A 9,711-nucleotide genomic window follows, 5' to 3' on the forward strand; every position below is an offset into this window, starting at 1 on the left:
ATTTCTCCACAGGCCCTGTGCCCAGGATGGCTGGTGCTCACTCCGTGAGCCAGCCCGTGTTTCGGTTTCTCCTCATTCTTCAGCGCGGGGCTCCAGACCTGATTCACGGTGCGCTATTTGCACCCGGCTCTGCAGGCAGTATTCCCTGCCCCAGGCTTTCCTGTGGGGCTCGTCACTACAGTACCTGAGGGACTACGAACAATGAATTTTCACAGCCCCCCCCCCAGTGCGAGGGGCGAGAGTCGCCACTGGGCTGATGGGCAACTGAGGCACAGAGAGCATAAGGTCAAAAATTTCCACTAATTTTGGGGCCCAATTTGAGGCTCCTACATACGCAACGTGAGTCTTCCATTTGGGGAGGCTGGATGTTCCCTAGAAATGGGGGGGCCACCGCTGCCTGGACCATGGCCCCGCCCCCACCCTGCCTTTTCCCCCAAGACCCTGCCCCCGTTCTGCCTCTTCCTGCCCCCGCTTGCCCCATCCCCTGAGCCCCCCACAGCCCCTCCCACCTGCCCCTCTCTGTCTCCTCCCCCAAGGCCCCCCTCACACTCACCCCTCTTCCCCCGAGGCAGGCCTGCCTACCGCTCGCTCCTCTCCGTGGTGGGAGGGGGCGGGGCCTCTGGGGAAGAGACGGAGTTGGGGCGGGGTCAGGGTCCCGGCACCAGTGGCCCACCCACTTGTAGGGAACGTCACTTCCGGCACTCCAAAGGTGGCAGGCCGGCATGCCTCCAAAGGGAGATAGCCCATGCCACATTCATGGCATTTGCCCCCCTGCGTGGCCAATCCTTGGCATCATATAGCTCTGTGTATGTTCAAAGCACAGCTCCCGTTGACTTCAGCTGCAGCTGTGAGTGCTCAGCACTTCAGCAAATCAGACCCCAGGGTCTCCAGTTGGGCACTCAATGTGGAGCACACTGATAGCGATCATCTGGGAGAAGCTGGGTTTAAGTGACTTGCCTGGGATCCCATTGGAACTCTGTGGCAGAGGCCGGGACAGAATTCAGTTCCCCAGCACAGCATTCGCCTGCCTTGGCAGTCCTTTCTCTTCCTGCTTCTCTCATTACAAGCCAGCAGCAAACAAAGCTGGAGATCTACAGAGAACAGCCTCCTTCACTGCATCACCTGAATTCATCCCCAGAGCAGGTCCCGCCCGTGCACTGAAGGAGGCAGGAGAAACTCACACGTGGTCGTGTCATTCCAGACTGCGTTGTGTTCCACACGCAAATGCACCAGAAGTCTTAATTCTGGCATTTCCTGACTTGAGTGCTTGACTTTGCCTCCTTAATAATGTTCTTTTAACCGATTTTTTTGTGTGAGATTTTCCTATGTTTTTAAAAAAGCAAACGGAGAAAACAGCAATTCCACCCCGAGACACTGTATTCCCTGCCCCAGGGGTCGGCCTCAGCATTGGCACCCTTCGATCGACCTGGGCCACTTGAGCGCACGGAGAGCCTGATAGCTGTAAGAAGTTGTCATCTTCGGTGCAGAGCCTCGCTCGATAGGGATGGGACGCTTTGCCAGTGGGATTCGTGGATATTTGCTGCCAGGCGAGGAAGGGTGCGACTCAGGAACTCCGTTCCAGGACTCCTGCCTGTTCCCTACCATGCCCGACTCTTCTGCCCTATCCCCTCCAGCCAGTCCTGTCTCTGCCCCATACCTGGCTCTTTGTCCCATTCTCCTACCCAGTCCCGATTTCCCCTCCTCAGGCTTCTGTCTCCTTGCAGCCAGGCCTAGTTTCCCCCACACACACACACACCCCACAGGCTCTCGGGTCCAGATCTCCCCCTGCTTGCCTCGGGCTCTCTCCATCCCACACACCCAGTTTTCCTCGCCCAGCCAGGCCCAATTCTCCCCCATAGCCCTCCCCCCACAGCTTCCTAGTCCCCCTCTCCTTGTCCAGCCTGTCCCAGTCTCCTCCCCTTCCCCCAAGCTACTCATCTGATCTCAGTGTTTCCTTCCCCCACAATCTCTTTGTCCGCCCAGTGGCAACCAGCCCCACCCAGGTGTTAGATCATTCTGCCTCTCTAACTTCCTCCAGCACTTTTAGACGGCACCAATATTTGTCTTAACTTCCTGTTCGGTGTTGTGCTGTCTAGGGGTGTGCATGGCAGCGGGGGGGGGGGGGGGCAAGCGCTGGGACACTGCATCGCACCGTCGGGCTCCTCCTCCCAGGTGTCAGCCTGTCTAATTTCACCCCATTCCCCCCAACTCAGCCCCCTTCTCTTAGCTAATAACTCCCCCGCACGCACACACACTTGGTAGTCACACCCGTCCGCTATTTGCATCGCCCCTCACTCAAAGCGTATTGTATTCGATTCATGCCCTCAGTCTTTGCCCCAATCCACTCCCTCTGGGCCCAGGTCATGCTCACTGCTCGTCTCTGAACTCCGGTCAGTTTGTCTGTACCTGGGAGTGAGGGGCCCAGAATGCAACGCCCCTCTTCACGGCGGAGCTGGGCAGAGAGCGGCAGTTTCTGACGCCAGTGCAGAGCCGCTGGCCCGGAGCAGAGGGATCCATGATCTGACCATCTGTGTCCTGTTCGCATGTGCCTCCTGCCCAGCGCTCTCTAAGCTGTATGGTGCCCAGGAAGACGGTTGATAATCGGGTCTTTGTCCTGCTATGCTCAGTAATGAAGCATTACCCAGGGCCCAGCTTCCTGCCTGCATCTCGGCTCTGTGTATTCCTCAACCCTCCCTAAGGCCACAGACTGAATCCTGCTCTCTCTGGGCCCTGCACCTCCCCTTGTATAATGTGGCCTGTCCAGTAGAGAAAGGATTAATTAGATTTTGCACCTAGGTTGTGTCCTTCAGCTGAGCACTTGACCAGGATTACTGATGGCTGTCAACATGCCTGTCGCAGGAGGAGGGGGTACTGTTCCCATTTAACAGATGAGAAAACTGAGGCATAACATGGGAACTGGTATTCGTGCACATCCGAGTTGCCCACCTGTCCTCAGGATGGGCTGCCAGGGTGTATGAGCAGAGTGTAGTGCAGGGCTTGGGATCTGACGGGATTTGGAGCAGCAGGAGGTGCTGCAGGTCTGGAGCGAGAAGACAAGAAAAGCAGGGGCCGGGGGCTGCACGACTGGGAGTGGGATCCAGGCGTCCAGCCTCCCCGACCCCTGGCTTTAGGGCAATAATCCAGCAGCTGGGCTCAGGAAAGGCCCTGCCCTGCCCAGCAGCAGGCGGAGACAGGAGGGTCCCAGCCCTGGCTTTGCGTGCAGCACCTTGTTTACACGGGGAATCGGCCACTTTGGAATTGAAAAGGCTCCGAGTTGCAGGGCGGGTGTATCCATCGCAGGAGATCAGAGGCTGGAACTTGTTTGGATGGCTCTGGGGCCTGAACCCTTTTACACCCTTCAATCCCGACCCCCCACTGGTGTGCCCCTCAATCCCAACGCCTAGCCCCCTGCCTCCCACCCTCTTTCTGCCGGTGCCCCTCAATCCTGACTTGCAACCCCCTGCTAGCTCTGCCCTTCCCCCCGCCCCCCAACTCTGACGATGCCCCTCCAGACTAGACAGAGTCCTGGAGCTGGTTTGTAGGGTATGGGGGGGTCCATCCTAGGTGGCTGGAAATCCCCATAGGCAGGCATGGAACTGGGTCGCTGTCTGCCCTGCATGTCCCCCAGTCCCAGCACTCCCCAAACACCCCTCCTAGTATGTCCTGGGCTGGCTTCTCTAGGGGCCGTGTCCTCCCACCGGTGACTGCACCGGCCTGAGCTAGAAGGCAGAGGCGGAGAAGAGGGTTGGACCCCGGCTGCCTGGGGCAGGGGACAGGCCTGGGCCCAGCAGGGCTTTCGCCCTCTCACTCCCAGGGAACGAAGGCGGTGGGGCCAGCCTGGCTGGGGCCTGTCCCTTTTAAGCCTGCGGAGCTGCGGCTGCCACTGGCTTAGTGGGGTCCCCGTCCTTTGGAGGGGCTGGTTGGAAATGAAGCGATTTTGATGAGGCTGCTAATTAAAGACACTTCATTAGCAGCGGGGGAGACGGCTCCTGGCTGCGGCTGCTGCTGCCACCAGGAAATTGGATTCCTCTGAGCCCCACGCGCCTCTTCTCCCCTCCCTGGGCGGTGGGGAGCGTCTGTGCAGTACCCCAGCAGGAGCGGGCCAGGGTCTGGCTCTGCCTGCAGCCCTTCTGAGCTCAATTCCTGTTGGTCCCAGCCCCAGGCCATGTCCCGGGGGCATCTCCTTGGGCTGCCGTCCCCGCTGGCCAGGACAAAACGCCCCCAAGGAAGACCCGAGACACAAGGACACAAAGTCCTGCCCCCCCCCCCACCGGCCTGGCTACCGCCGGTTCCAGACCCTCTGCCTGCCAGCAGCCCCTGCATGCTCCCCCGCCAGGCCCAAGCAGGGGGCCTAGCTTCTCCTCTGTATTTCCTGTTGTTCATTGGTTGGCGATGGAGGTGCTGGGGGGCAGGAGATGCTGGAACTGCATTTCCCCCACGTTTCCATTGCCGCCACCCCCCGCCTCCTGCAGCAGGACTGCCAGGGAGCTGGGACCGGGGTAGCTGACTGCACTCCCTGCCCCTGCCTCAAGTTCCCGCAGCTGCCTGGTAGCTGGCATGGGGCTTGACCCTTTCAGAAGCATGTGTGCCTGCAACCTTCACCTGCTTGCCATAGTTACCGCTTAGCGGAGCTGCTGCCAGCTGTGCCCCTCGAGGCTGTAGAGAGCTGTGTATCCCGCCTGCCACCAAAGAGAGACACCCGGCCGGCAGGGCTCCTGGATGATGCAGGGCTCTCCTGACCACGGGGGAGGGGGCAGGTGGATAACTGGGTGCTGCCGGGGTGGGATGCAGTTTCTGTGCGGAGTTGGGGTCATGAGCTGAGAGTAGAGAGCCCAGAACACTAAGGAGGGGGCAAGGATGAGCTGGGGGATGACAGTAATTAGGGGCCGTGACACTGACCGACCAGGTTCCAGCTCTTACCAAGGCTGTAGGCTTAAGCTGAGCACTGACAAACTCATTGCTGGAAACCAGTCCAGCTCACCTGGGTGTTAGTCTGGCTCAGGTGGGCGTTGGATTTATAACTACATGTTTGGTGTTCAGACTTTCTGAAATGCTTGTAAATTGTTGTCTGCATTAATCCCACTGCTACTATCTTCATCACCTGCTACACGGGAAGAGTCCAGGTTTTGCTTTGTGACTGTAAAAACCAGTTTGCTCTGAAACTGTGAACCCCACCCAGAGGGATCATCTCCCACCCATCAAGCAGGCTGATCAAAACTCAACAGGCCATGGTGGGACATCACAATACGACGACTTTGTTAATTGCCCCGTTACACCCATGAAGAGGCTATGTGCAAAAGGCCTTGTCCCATCAGCTTGAATTAAGGAAGGAGGATCCTGGGAACTACAGGCCGGTCAGCCTCACCTCAGTCCCTGGAAAAATCATGGAGCAGGTCCTCAAAGAATCAATCCTGAAGCACTTAGAGGAGAGGAAAGTGATCAGGAACAGTCAGCATGGATTCACCAAGGGAAGGTCATGCCTGACTAATCTAATCGCCTTTTATGATGAGATTACTGGTTCTGTGGATGAAGGGAAAGCAGTGGATGTATTGTTTCTTGACTTTAGCAAAGCTTTTGACACGGTCTCCCACAGCATTCTTGTCAGCAAGTTAAGGAAGTATGGGCTGGATGAATGCACTATAAGGTGGGTAGAAAGCTGGCTAGATTGTCGGGCTCAACGGGTAGTGATCAATGGCTCCATGTCTAGTTGGCAGCCGGTGTCAAGTAGAGTGCCCCAGGGGTCGGTCCTGGGGCCCGTTTTGTTCAATATCTTCATAAATGATCTGGAGGATGGTGTGGATTGCACTCTCAGCAAATTTGCGGATGATACTAAACTGGGAGGAGTGGTAGATACGCTGGAGGGGAGGGATAGGATACAGAAGGACCTAGACAAATTGGAGGATTGGGCCAAAAGAAATCTAATGAGGTTCAATAAGGATAAATGCAGGGTCCTGCACTTAGGATGGAAGAATCCAATGCACCGCTACAGACTAGGGACCGAATGGCTCGGCAGCAGTTCTGCGGAAAAGGACCTAGGGGTGACAGTGGACGAGAAGCTGGATATGAGTCAGCAGTGTGCCCTTGTTGCCAAGAAGGCCAATGGCATTTTGGGTTGTATAAGTAGGGGCATAGCGAGCAGATCGAGGGACGTGATCGTTCCCCTCTATTCGACACTGGTGAGGCCTCATCTGGAGTACTGTGTCCAGTTTTGGGCCCCACACTACAGGAAGGATGTGGATAAATTGGAAAGAGTACAACGAAGGGCAACAAAAATGATTAGGGGTCTAGAGCACATGACTTATGAGGAGAGGCTGAGGGAGCTGGGATTGTTTAGTCTGCAGAAGAGAAGAATGAGGGGGGATTTGATAGCTGCTTTCAACTACCTGAAAGGGGGTTTCAAAGAGGATGGCTCTAGACTGTTCTCAATGGTAGCAGATGACAGAACGAGGAGTAATGGTCTCAAGTTGCAATGGGGGAGGTTTAGATTGGATATTAGGAAAAACTTTTTCACTAAGAGGGTGGTGAAACACTGGAATGCGTTACCTAGGGAGGTGGTAGAATCTCCTTCCTTAGAGGTTTTTAAGGTCAGGCTTGACAAAGCCCTGGCTGGGATGATTTAACTGGGACTTGGTCCTGCTTTGAGCAGGGGGTTGGACTAGATGACCTTCTGGGGTCCCTTCCAACCCTGATATTCTATGATTCTATTCTAAGGAAGGAAGTGGACAAGAAAATTGTCCATCTACTGCTGTTCGGACTCTCCCGGGGCTGGAGCTATGAAATAGAAGCAGAGATCCCCAGGGCCAGCCTGGGTTTGCTCTGAAAGACGTTCAGTGCTGATAGATTGCTACAACTGTCACCTTTTGAAACCATAAACCATAACTCATTTGTGCGTATACGTTGCCTGCTTTAACCTGTAAATAACTCACATTTCTTTTTCCTAGTTAAAAAACCCTTAGTTCGTTACTATCGGACTGGCTACAAGCACTGTCTTTGGTGTGAGATCTGAGGCACAAACTGACCGGGGGTAAGTGACTGCTCTCTTGGGACTGGAAGCAACCTGAATCTTTTGTGATCTTTGGTGTAAGTGACCATGTATCACTTAGTCCAGCTTGCCTGGGTGGCAAGATAGACTGGAGTGCCCAAGGGGACTGTCTGGGATTTCATGGTGAGACTCTGAGTGCTTCTGGAGTTCACCTTTGTTACTGGGTTGGTGAAATCTAACTACAGACCATACCACCAGTTTGGGGTCTCAGCCCTCCTTCCTGACAGTCTCCCCTGAGGTTGGCACTCCCAGTGGCGAGCCCCTCATGACGGGGTGAAGCTGTGGTTTAACCCACCCTCCTTGTGTGGTTTCAGTGGAAAACCTGCCACACTCCCCACCTGAGCTCTGCAGCGAAAGGTGCCAGCTGCCAGGGGAGAGCATTGAGCAGTGTGTTGCTTGCAGCCCCAAGATATGAGGCCAAGTCGGGGGGATTCAGGCACCGTGGAATGGGCATTGCTTGGGGCAGAACAGAGAACCGGGGTGTGATGTTATGATGTAATATATCTCACTGAAAGGTGACAGGGCCAGAAAGAGTTAATTAACTCACAGACTGACCAGACCCATGGCCGAACTTTAAAGACTGGTTAGGAAGAGATGGAAATGAACAGAGTTTTAAAATACAGCCTGCATTGTGAGAGAGAGAAGGGGAGATGTTTGCTCAGGTCTTGTGATGTAAGCAAACAAGTCTTGTCTGTTGCTATAGCTTTGATTCAAAGATCAAAAAAGGAATATTAACATTTAGGAAGACACTTGAGTGAAATAGTATTATTGTCTGTCTCTTTGAAGGTTGTATCTGAACTGTTTAATGGATAAATTACCCTCTGCTAATTGCCATGGTGTTTGGGAGAAGGAAAGTTAAGCCTATTGTTTTCTCAGGCCAAAAGGCTGCTGGAAATGTATAAAAACCTTGGGACACGATCCTTCTTCATCTCAGATCTACTTTGGGTTTCAAGAGGTGGAAACCTTAAGCCATAAGGATTGAGATCCCCAGTCACTGACTGGAGTCACCCTGAATATGGTCATTGGACTATAACTTATGGACTATTTCTAAAAGGACTTTTGGTAACTACAAGCTCATCTCTGCTCTGTATCTGAACCTCAAGAATTGAATTCAAGTCTGTATGTATACTGATCTTTTAACCAACTCTCTCTGTCTTTTCCTTTTTAATAAATTTTAGCTTAGATAACAAGAATTGACTATAAGCACGTATTTTGGGTAAGATCTAAGTTATCATTTGACCTGGGTGTGTGGCTGATCCTTTGGGATTGGAAGAACCTTTTCTTTTATATGATGAAATAAGATTTTCAGAATTTATCATCATATGTTTGACAGGTGTGTCTGGATGGAGGCCTGAGGTTGGGCACTTTAAGGGAACTGCATTATTTGGACTTCTGAGTAACCAGTGAGGTACTATAGAAGCTGGTTTGGGCTGGCTGGGTAAGTCTAACTATTGGAATATCCACCAGCTTTTGGGGTTTGTTTGCCCCATTCAGTTTGCAGTTCACCCTGATTGAGTGACCTCAGCCGACTCCCACAGGCAGCACCGTCACACGGGGCTAGGGCGAGGAGCAGCCTGGACCTGCGAAGAGACTGGCCGAGCAAATGACAAACTTTGCTTCCTCACCACGAGCATTAAAGGGCAGGGACAGAGGAAACTGCAGCGGATTACAAATGAGCCACAGCTGGGTAACACCAGAGCCCAGCTTGGGAAAGGAAAGATGGCTCAGGCCTGAGCCTGGGGTCTGAGAGACCCATGTTCAATTCCTTGCTGTGTCACCAACTCCCCGTGTGACCCACTTTGGGCTTGTCTTCATAGGAAAATTTAACAGCAGAATTATACTGCCTTAAATGACAGCACTATAGGTACCGCTCCGGGTCCGTCATCTGGGGTGAGCCTGGCTTTTCCCGACGTGGCCCAAAGAGACCCAAGTGAATCTGGAAATCTCCACTCTTACCTAGATCTGCCCAGGGAGTGACAGCAGCGTAACGACTACCCCAGTCTAATTCTGCTGGTGAATTTCCCCATGCAGACCAGCCCTCTGAATCTCTGTGCCTCAATCCCCCAGCTGTACCGCAGGGATAACAGTGCTGCTTGGTGGTGGGAGATGAGAAGACGGGAGGTGGGGGCTGCTCAGATCCTGTGGGGATGAGGCCAGAGTAGCACCTGAGAGAGATTCGTTAGTAACAAGCACGGGGGCAATTGCAACACAATACCCAGGTGCCCAGCACAGCAAGTGGCTCCACGCCTGCCATTGACCATGTCGTGCCTGCCATTGACCATGCGGGGCTCTCAGTGCAAATGGCAAAGCCACCTGGTAACAAACCACATCCGGGAGCATACGGCAGACACCCCCAGCGGCAGTGATGAAGCTGGAGGAGGGGGCATTTGCGTGAGTGCCCTGGTTTGCAAGGGGCCGCAGTGGGTTGGTTTGGGAGGCAGGAAGTCAATGCAGCAGCTAGTTCGAGCAGAACCCGTGGGGGGACGTCTACAAGAGCAGGGATTCCCAGGGTGACTCTAGTGTAGACGTGCCCTATAAGGACAGCTACCATTCCATGGATGTCCCACGTGAGCTTAGCTTGGCAAGCAACGTACACATGCAGATGACCCAACAGGTAACTTCTCTCCTGATCCAGATACTGACGATACTTGTCAACGGTATGATGCCGC

The sequence above is a fragment of the Dermochelys coriacea genome, chromosome 7 (genome assembly GCF_009764565.3).
Source record: "Dermochelys coriacea isolate rDerCor1 chromosome 7, rDerCor1.pri.v4, whole genome shotgun sequence".
Taxonomy (NCBI): Eukaryota; Metazoa; Chordata; order Testudines; family Dermochelyidae; genus Dermochelys; species Dermochelys coriacea.